The sequence below is a fragment of the Eptatretus burgeri genome, chromosome 10 (genome assembly GCF_056783735.1).
Source record: "Eptatretus burgeri isolate ZD-2024b chromosome 10, Ebu_testis_v1, whole genome shotgun sequence".
NCBI classification, from domain to species: Eukaryota; Metazoa; Chordata; class Myxini; order Myxiniformes; family Myxinidae; genus Eptatretus; species Eptatretus burgeri.
Window position 1 is genome coordinate 48,693,973 of NC_140970.1, and position 11,191 is coordinate 48,705,163.

Below are 11,191 nucleotides of genomic sequence, written 5' to 3' on the forward strand. Positions count from 1 at the left end.
ATCACCTACTCTGCAAAGTCAATAACCTGTAAATGGATGACTATAAAAGAGTTTAGCCAGGTGAGCTCGCCTGCAAATCCAAAATGAACACCAAGAGATGATGGATACATCAACATAGAGCCGGGATCAACACCTGGGGTCACAACATCAAGGACAAGCTGTAATTTAGAGCAAAGCAAAAACCTGAAACACAACTTTTCACCTGCACGAGTCATTCAATAGCACAATTAGAGACTGCCATGATGATGACCGTGTGACCATTTTTAAATTTCTCGGAGTAGGGACTCTTAGAACTCATGTTGTACAATTAGCAATGGAAGATATGAAACTTGACAAAAAAGTAGAAGAAAAAAAAATTCATCTCAGACAGAAATTTCTCCAATTTTCCCACTCGACTTCTGGACTGAAGTAATAGAAAAAGTTTTGCAATGTCAGAGAATACCATTCGGATATCTTGGATTTGCAACGAAGAACACTCAAGAAGCATGTGAAATCTAGCTTACTTAGTCCCAGTATGATGAACCACCGCTGGTGAAGGGTAATGATCCCACCGACAGGAATTGAAGAATATAATGTTCCCTTCTATTGACTGCTCATATATGTTATAATGCTGTCACCTGAAGGGCATACATGAGGCGAACGTCCATGCCGAGAGGTCCTCTGGACACAATTGGCCAGCTCAATGCTAATTTCCGGTTCCGGTTCACTTCCGGTTCCGGTTTTGAGCGGCAAGAGGTCTCCTTCGGGGCTCCCTGCTGACATTCTCAAAGTTAAGTTCCGGTTGTTATTTGTCCCGTTTTAACTGTTTAATTTTCTCACCTACATGTTAATGTGTGTTCCTAGTTCGGTTTTGTTTCAAAAATCGTGCTATTTTGTGAGTATTTATGTCGACGTTCTTACCTGGTGTTTGAGGCCTAGTCCTAGGCTTGAGGCCTACCGGTTCCACTTGGTGTTCGATCGTTTTTTTTTTGTTTGTTTGTTTGTTTTTTCTCCCCATTACCTTCAATTTCTATCCTCCCCATTACCTTCAATTTTCATCCTCCCCACTTTCCAAACATCCCCCATTCTCCCAACTAATCTCTTTCTTATCTCAAAAAAAAAAATATATATATATATATATATATACCCAACAACAACAACAACAACAACACGCTCACCTTCTCCCGATTCTGCTACTTCTTCTTCCTCTTAACTTCCTCGTCTTCCTCGATTTTTTTATTTATTTTTTATTTTTTTTATTTTTTTTTTACACTTCCATGACCTAATCTGTTGAACTCTCTCATACATTAATATTAACAACAAAAACGATCTTATAATGCTTCATCTTCCTCTCTCACACATGTGGTACTCTTTACTGTTTCACAATGCACTACTCTTCTGCTATTTTAACAGACTGCTCTCATTTCGACCTCTCCTTCATTCCTTGCCTAAAAAATCCTACTATTACAGCGCTTCTTCTCTCCATGCTCTGAATTCGCCTTCATTGCACCCATCAAGAATTGTGTTAAATCGCATCTCTGACCTAAAACTTTTAAAAACCACAGTTTGCCATGGATGCTCGCTTTCCATCAACCATTCTTTTTTCCAACTTCAGTGCCAACTCACCCCCCTCACCCCTCACTCTCACTCTCAAAGCAACCATCCCACTCTTCTCCTCCAAGCCTCCCTCTCACCTCTTTCAAAATTCCCCTCACCTTTCTCCCACCTTTCATCCCCCTCACTCTTCCTTCTCTAAGTTGCCCCCCTCTCATCCACCAACCTGCCTCCCTCCACTGCCCTCTCACCTCCATCTCTTCACTCCACCTCCTCAAATACTCAACTGCCATCTTCCTTGTCTCTTGTCCCCCCCTCTCTCCCAGCACCACAGAGCCTTTTCTCCTCCTCATTCGGCCCCCTCCCTCGCTATTCTGCAATACCCCACACTCCTTCAGCAACCCTCCTTACCTCCCCCCCTCGTCCCTCGTCCTACCCTCCCCCGCCCCTCCACCTCCTGCACCCAAAGCCTCCTCCCCTACCTCTTCATTAAAAGTGTGGACCTCAAATATCCGGGGCCTTCGCTCAAACCTTTCAGATCTTTCCATACAGGTTGCCACTGACAAACCAGACATTATCTGCCTAACAGAAACTTTCCTCTCGCAAGACGTGTCTGACTCCAAAGTATCTCTCCCTGGTTACTCCCTCTTACGGTATGACAGACCTGAGCCTCGTCCTGGTGGAGGTGTTGCTCTCTTCATCAAAGACTCTATTCCTCACTCTCCCTGCACTACTCTCACTCCCCCACACCCCCAGGAATACCTCTGGCTTCGGCTTCCCCTCCACTCCCACCTCATGTTTATATGTGTACTGTACCGTCCACCGAACAGTGATGACTCCATCTACACCTCACTCTCCGAAAACATGGACCATCTTCTATCTTCTCATCCAAACTCTCTCTTCCTCTTATGTGGCGACTTCAATTGTCATCACGCCAGTTGGCTAGGTGTGGGTACCTCTCACCTGCCATGGGACATCAGCAAAAGCTTTCTGTGACTCATTGGGACTGACTCAATCGGTCAACTTCCCGACCCGGATCTCAACCAATGGTACTCCATCTCTTCTGGATCTGATTTTGACAAATTTCCCTGACAATATCTGCTGCTCTTCCTTCGCTCCAATTGGTTCTTCTGACCACGTCCTTGTTAAAGTGGACATCTCTATGGCTGTTATCAGAGAACCACCTCACCGCCGTCGAGTCTGGCATTTCACTCAAGTCGACTGGCAGGGTCTCCGAGCAGCCATCAAACTTACAGACTGGTCTCCTATCACAACTTTCTCAAACATCAACTCATCCTGGGAATTCTTTCAAAGAAACTTGCTCTCCCTCATGCACAGATTTATCCCCTCTCGTGTTCAGTTGTCTCACCCTTCCTCCCGCCCTTGGTTTACTGAAGCTTGTGGCGAGGCAGTTATCCTGAAACAACTTGCCTTTGCCTCATGGAAAGCAAACCCAACTGAGGGCAATCTCTGTTCTTTCCACAAAGCTCGGAACAAGTGTGTATCTACCCTCAGGAGAGCCAGAAAACAACATCTTTCTCATCTCAAGTCTGAACTCTCAAACCTCTCTCCCTCCTCAAAATCCTGGTGGCGTTTAATCAAATCTGTTTCTGGTGTATGTTCCCCCTCCATCCCCTCCCTTACCTCAAATGGCCGCACTGCTGATTCCACACGTGATAAAGCTGAATGTCTAAACTCGGTGTTTGCAGCTAAATCTTGTGTCCCAAACCCATCACTATCTCTACCCACTTTACCCAGTCGCACCCAACTGTCCCTGGCCTCTGTATCCTTTTCTCCTGACAAGGTGGAGAGCTTGCTTTCAAACCTCGAGTCAGATTCTGCAACCGGTCCAGACGGCATCAGCCCACGTGTCCTCAAAGCCTGCTCTTCTGCTCTTGCTCACCCTCTCTCTGTTCTATTCACCCTCTCATTTTCCCAAGGTCATCTGCCATCTGCTTGGAAATCTGCTAACATCACTGCCCTGCATAAAAAAGGTGCAAAAACAGATCCCTGTAACTATAGACCAATCAGCCTTCTCCCAATCATCAGCAAGGTTATGGAATCCATCATCGCTTCAGACATGAAATCCTTCCTCTTCTCCAATGGCTTGATTTCCAATCATCAATTTGGTTTCAGACCAGGTCACTCTACCCTAGATATGCTGCTACTGCTCTCCCATCAATGGATGGAGGTCCTCAATGCCAGACAGGAAATCCGAGCCGTATCCCTGGACATATCACGTGCTTTTGACACAGTCTGGCACCCTGCCCTACTCACCAAACTCTCTTCCCATGGTATTCAAGGCCATCTCCACTCATGGCTCGCAGACTTCCTCTCCTGTCGCAGTCAACGTGTGGCCCTAAATGGAGTTCTTTCATCCCCTCTTCCTGTGCAGGCTGGAGTTCCTCAAGGTAGCGTTCTGGGCCCTGTTCTTTTTCTGGTTTTCATCAATGATCACTCGGACTCTCTGGAAAATCCTCTATTTCTCTTTGCCGACGACTCCACCCTCTGCCGTACCATCTGTCATCCCTCAGACCGGCAAGCAGCAGCTTCTTCGCTCACTGCAGATCTGGATAAAATCACAAGCTGGTCCAACACGTGGAACATGTCTTTCAATCCAGACAAATCTCACACTCTCACTATGTCTCTTCGAAAGGACCGTTTAGAAAACCGCCCCATCCACTTTCTCAACAATCCTCTGTAAGAAGTCTTTTCTTTCAAGCTTCTGGGTCTCACTATCTGCCATGACCTTTCCTGGGAAAGTCACATTTCCAACAAAAGCCAGTCGCCGACTGGGAATCCTCCATCGTGCAAAGTCCTTCCTCGGCCCTCCTGAGCTCCTGACCACTTACAAAGCTTTTGTCTGTAGCATGATGGAGTACTGCTCTCCCCTCTGGGCTGGTGCTCCTGCCTCCCTCCTTTCTCGACTTCACGCTGTCGAAACCAGGGCTTTTAAGATCATTGGCATCTCCCGCAATGAAGCTGAGTCTTTGGGCCTCTCACTCAATCACCGCAGGTTGGTCGGTGGTCTTTCTGTCTTCTACCGACTCCTCTCCAGCCTTGCCCCCCTGCTCTCTCTGCGATTTGTCCCAACATTTCCACAGAAGCTCAAGGTCCGCCAACAACCCCCTTCTGGTAAAACTACCAAAATCACGAATCACTGCTCATCTTCACTCTTTCATTCCTCTTTTTCCCGCCTTTGGAATAAACTTCCTCACTCTATTCTTTCCCATTCTTCCCTTCAGGCTTTCAAAACAGCTGTTCACCACCACCTCTTATCTTCCCCCATCCAAATCCTCGATCTTTTCTACCCCCGATAATCCACCCAAGCCCACTTCCTTCAATTCTCCTGCTTTCCTTCCTGAAAGTCCCTTTAATGTCCATCTTCTCTTCGCCATGTTCCCCGTCCCATCCCCATCCCTCTCCCTTCCACAGTTCACCTGTGTCTGTTCCCCAATGTTTTGTCCCTTCCACTCCCGCCCCTCTTGTCTCATGCCTCCTTGCTGTGAGTTGTGTGTTAGCTCTCATACGAGCCTCGACCAAGGTATACAAAAAAAAAAAAAAAAAAAAATTTAGAGGCAATCACACGCCCGAGCAGTGACGAGCAATCCTATTCCAAGCGAGGGCTAACCCTACGGTGGATTTTAATTTAATTCACACCCCCAGGGTTTTGTGAGTGTCATCAAAATGAGCGATGCATCGGAGGTGGACCGTGAAGCTGGCACACCAGTCTTACAAAATAGGAATTTATTTAATTATAAAGACTCAGACGTGAGACACAAAAATGAACAGATCCAGTGGGACGATAGACAAACGATAAAGGACAATAAAGAATAAATAGGCACTTACAATACAATCAAATTCAAACCTCCCTAAGGCCCCCAGTCACACACAAATTCACTGAAGCCAGACAAGGATTTGTTTCCATAAATAAATAAATAAATAAATAAATAAATCTTTCATTCAGTGGAGGAATGTTTCAAAATGCTCCCGGGGGAACGGCACAGAAAGCAAAGCAGGCCCACAATGGGCAGAGATCTGGGCACAGCGATGCAATACCTCGGAGCGTCCCTCGCAAAAGATAGCGTCCGACTCCACAGGATGTTTTTTGCCTTGGACAATGAGAGAATACCATGCCTACAGTCCTCAAATAGCACCCTTCTCCTCCAAAAAAGACCTCTTGTCCCTCAAGTGACGTGGCATGGCCATCAAGACAATTAATGACCCATTGCGATGCTTCTCCTTTTCAGTAGGTCAAGCCAAGATCGATTTTTTTCCCCCACAATGGGAGGATCCTCCAAGGGTCCCACCCCAGGGGACGACATTGATGGCACCGGGAGGGACATCACACCCTTAGGACAGCACAGATGCCAGAAGGAGGGAGAGAGGGTCAAAGGAAGTGAACTGAACCGTATTGTGCTGCATATTAATGACCTTATTTGGTGTCCCGTCATCTCACCTTACCTGGCCCTCACCAGTTCGACAGGGAGGACAGAAGATGTAACATCTTTAACTTAGCTAACCTTTACCGCACACAAAACCACCTTCCAACGGGACATAAAAAAAAAAAACAACAGGATGACAACCTAAATACGAAGTCCTTATTACAGAGTAAAAAAAAAATGATCTATCCTACATGAGCACACGGTGAAGGCCAAGGCCTTACACTTTAATAACAACACTGTAATCCAAACACATAGCAATATCATGCAAAAAGGTATTGCACATTAATTATATTAAACAGTTACAGAGGAAGAAGCACATTTTATAGCAACCTCCGTATAAAATACCTGCAATCTCTCCTACCTGCTGAAAACAGACCTGAGCACATCAGTCCTTAGGAGATCCGTTTATTGATGGCCCTTCATGATTTGTTTCATCGTTTGGAAGCAATGACAAACATCCAGCATTTTAATTTAACTTGGATAAATCGTAATGATAAAAACAGAAACATCTATTGGTCAACTCACAACCACTTCGGGCTCTCTCAATTCCCCAGGGCAGACAGCAGCACATTTAGTGTCATCGTACGTTTCATCGCCATGGACAGAACGTGTATGACGATTTTGTCAAACCACGTCAAACGAGAAGGACTTTGTCAAATTACAATGATGAGAAAAATCAAATTCGATTTCATGCTGATCGTGCAATAACAGGATGGCCTCGAGGTATGCACACTTGCCTCGAAGCTGTCTGAACCGTGATGGCATCACGGCTCAGTTCTGAACTGTCATCGCGATTCATCAACGTTAGTGCGTAAAACTGGTAATCCCGTCTGTTGCATTTAGTTGGTCGACGTGAAAGAGCCCTTTGCGAAGAGTGGACACCACCTGCCCTAACTACTCAGGCGAATGTCAGGCCTGGTCAGCCGGTTCATGAAAGACTTGGGCCAAAAACTCCCCCAGCCAACCGCACAAGAATATTGTGGCCATTAAAAAAAGGAAGACTACTAAGAACTCAGTTGGTATCATGGTAATCACCAATTCTGCTTCGGATGAACTCTTGATTAAGTTGTACTTGTGACAAACCAATTGTGGTGACGACTTTGGGTAATCTATACTATAAGAGAGGCGTGTGTGTGTGCGTGTGTCACAATTTTTCTCAACGGCTCTTCAAATTTTCAGAGGTTCACCAGTGAGTGCCAGGGAAGGTTTTTGGCAAAATAAAAATTTAAAATTAAGAAAAAATAAAAAAAATAAAAAAGCTGGAATTTTTTTTTTTTTTTTAATCATTCTATCATGCCTAAACCTTTGCAGCTATGTGAAAGGTTAATATTAAATGATCCCTGACCACATTCCTTGGTGGCTGAAGGGAAGTCTTTTTGGCACCCAGAAAAAAAAAAAATAGAAAAGCAATGCCAGGTACCCCTGCTAGTATAAACTTACAGGAAACATTAATCAAGGTGTCTTATCCAAATTCACATTTCCCAACAAACATCCGATGCAAATGACAGCTTTGATTGACTTTGAGGGTTGTCAAAGAAGTGACAAGAAAGAAAAAGTGAGATTTTAAAAAGTGCATTCAAAAGCCGAAGATCATGGAAGAGTGAAGTGACAAATGCTATATAATTAAATGGCAACGCGGTGACAGTGGGGCAGTGCAGGCAGGGGGACACAACAGGAAAGGGAATGAGCAAACTCCCTTCTGTTGAAACTCCCAAAATCCAGAATCTCACATGCTTGGTGTTGGCCTAATGGTAAGGGTGGCTGGCTTGGGATCCTTGGGTCCTGAATTCAAATCCTGCTTGGCCGTTGAATTAATACCAGGTAGGGTTGACTCAGCATGTCGTCCTTCCAAGGTCGGCAAAATGAGTACCAGCTTGCTGGGATGATTGAGCCATTCGAGTATTCTACATCGGAGTGGCGACCCGTCCACCATTGTGCCCAGTAGCCCAGGAGACCGCTTCGGCAGCACCGACGCTCTGCACAGAGTCTGATACCAATGGAACTGCTCACCTGCAATCATTTGTTCTTCCATTTCCCCACCTCTGGACAGAACTCCCACATTCTGTCCAATCTCATTCTTCCCTCCAAGTCTCCAAGATAACCCTTCACCACCATCTCAGATCATCCAAAATCATATTTTCCACCACTGTTAACCACACCTCACCAGTGTGACCACTCCTTGGCTTTTTCACAAGATCTTGGCTATTCGTTGTTCACCTTGGCGTGTAGGTTTTCTATTATCATCGCTTTTCCGAAACCTTGTGAATTCTTGGATTTTTTCATCGGCTCACCTTGGCATTTATGAAAATGAAGAGTGGTCACACACTGCACCCCACTCCCCTCTCTCCCCCCTCCCACCCAGGCCACCTTCAAAAATTCCAGCGTTTTCTTCCTGAGGGTTTGTTTTTGTATCCATCTTATCCACCCGCTGCATCTTCCCTTACCCCTCATTCCTACTCGCATCCCTTGTTTGTCAGTCTGTCTATTTTGTCCCTTGGCCCTCCTCTTTCTGCTGTATTCTGATCAGTTCTGTGTTGTAGCTCTTCCATGAGCTTTCACTTTATATACCAAAAAAAAGAAAAGTGGGTGGTGGTGTGTGTGTGTGATGTGTGTGTGTGTGTGTGTGTGTGTGTGTGTGATGTGTGTGTGTGTGTGTGTGTGTGTGTGTGTGTGTGTGTGTGTGTGTGTGTGTGTGTGTGTGTGTGTGTGTGTGTGTGTGTGTGTGTGTGTGTGTGTGTGTATATATGTGTATATGTATATATATATATATATATATATATATATATATATATATATATATATATATATATATATATATATATATATATATATATATATATATATATATATATATGGAGTTTACATCAATCACCTAATTCAAAACACTTATCTCATTCAAAATCTCCATAAACCTCACACTTTTTCACAGTGGTTTGCAAATCCGAGCTTTGCAGGTGTAACCAGGTGTAAACCTTCACACCCTCCTCGAGGAATGTACAAAACATCAGCAAACCTGTCTTAACCGTTTAACAGGACATCAGTTTTGGACAAAAACAAAAACAAAGAAACATTTAAATTGACACATTTCCTCTTTATTTTAATACCAACCTCAACATAACCATCCCTCTGATCGTCTCAAGGATGCACCTCGACCAGGTATAGTAAAACTACCACAACCAACAGCGATGATCACCTCTTAAAGCGACCAGGTTGTTGTTCGTCTTTCGGCTGCTCCCGTTAGGGGTCGCCACAGCTGATCATCCGTTATGATCCGCATACTGATTTGGCATAGGTTTTACGCCGGATGTCCTTCCTGACGTAACCCTGGTCGCTTCTTACGACACAGGGATAAGGATTGGGTTTCGCCATGATTCCGGACTGCCCTACACCCTCTCATCGCACGGCCCAGCACAGAGCTCCCGTCCTCAAGCGATCCTCCAACCCAAGCCTCCGAGTAGCCGGATTACAGGCGCACGCCACTACGCCCGGTCTTAAAGCGACCAGGTATAGTACTACTAATACAACCAACAGCAATGATCACCTCTCAAAGCGACCAGGTATAGTACAACTACCACAACCAACAGCGATGATCACCTCTTAAACCGACCAGGTATAGTACAACTACTACAACCAACACCGATGATCACCTCTTAAACCGACCAGGTATAGTACAACTACTACTACAACAACCAACACCAATGATCACCTCTTAAAGAGACCAGGTATAGTACAACTACTACAACCAACACCGATGATCACCTCTTAAACCGACCAGGTATAGTACAACTACTACAACCAACACCGATGATCACCTCTTAAACCGACCAGGTATAGTACAACTACTACAACCAACACCGATGATCACCTGTTAAACCGACCAGGTATCGTACAACTACTACAACCAACACCGATGATCACCTGTTAAACCGACCAGGTGTTCACTTACTGTGTACAAGTTGTGAAATAAATTCAAAGTTAAAAGGGACGTGTTTTGAGTCAATCCCGTTGGTGTAAATGTTGTAAACTCCACAGGTAAAGGTGAGTGATTGAATGGATTAACTGCAAAAGGCACGCTCAACACATCGCAGCAGGTGCACACGATGCCGTGCTTACCTGTGTGAGTTATAAAGGTAGTAAAAACACCGAAAATGATCCCAAACTTGGGATAACAGTTTCTCACCTTGATGAATATTGAACCCGGGGGACGTGGGAAGAGGGGGGAGGGGGAGGAGGAGTCTTGTATCGTCGGTGAAGAAACCAAGAGCTGTCCTTTTGTGTTTATAAAATGGTTTGTTACCAATTAAAACAATCAAACACTATTTACTAAACGTGCACAAAAAGGAACCGCGAATAAAGCCGACCGTCCTGAGCGTTAAAACGAGAGCCAACTTCCCTGGAGAGAAGACCGCCTCAAAAGTCCGACGGAACAAGGCGGAAGGGTCCGAGCGCGCAATGACGTCACACCAGGTAACCGCTTGGAGGGCGTGGTCCGCAGCGAGGGGAACTGCCCTGACCAATCGGCGCGCGAGAATTTTTGTCACGTGGCCGTCACTTCGCGCGATCGGAAAATGGTAACCGTGACGTGTGTCGGGGTCGGCAGTGTTCGATGGATGAGGCAGCGAGTGCGGGCTGGAGGAATCCTTCAGAGCATTCGGTGGTCGAAAGGTCACACCTGAAGGCCTTGTCTACCTGGACGGTGGTACATCCGGGTTGGTGGCGCCTTCTTCAGTTCTGAAGAATTGTAAAAAATATTCACAACAACATTGCGGTTTTTAGCTTCCACTTTTGCCATGTACTCGTGTCGACACACACGTTATGGGCTGGCAGGACGGCCTGCACGTGTGTGTGTGTGTGTGTGTGTGTGTGTGTGTGTGTGTGTGTGTGTGTGTGTGTGTGTGTGTGTGTGTGTGTGTGTGTGTACATATATATATATATATATATATATATATATATATATATATATATATATGTGTATATGTATGTATATCTGTGTGTGTGCGTGTGTGTCCCTCGGATGGACGTTCAAGATCCCACGGTGTCCTTCGCCATGGGGAAGGCGAGCTATCGCCGGCACCCTGAACAAATCGTCGACCGAGAATTAACAGGGTCTATCTGACATTTCATTCAAATTTAGAAGAAGTCCATGTAGAAGGGCAACAGAGGAAACTAAGTAAGATTATTTTATGTAACCTTTCTATGTACCTGTTATGTAG

The 11,191-nt window shown here is 45.3% G+C and overlaps 1 protein-coding gene across 1 annotated transcript in view; it reads right to left on the reverse strand.

Moving 5' to 3' along the window:
• The window catches only part of PRKCD (protein kinase C delta), a 110,575-nt gene extending 100,140 nt beyond the window's left edge, over nt 1-10,435 (reverse strand). The window contains exon 1 of the mRNA XM_085898205.1: nt 10,159-10,435. The gene's annotated coding sequence lies outside the window, so the exon portion shown is untranslated. The remainder of the gene's footprint in view (nt 1-10,158) is intronic.
• Nucleotides 10,436-11,191: the final 756 nt, after the last annotated feature.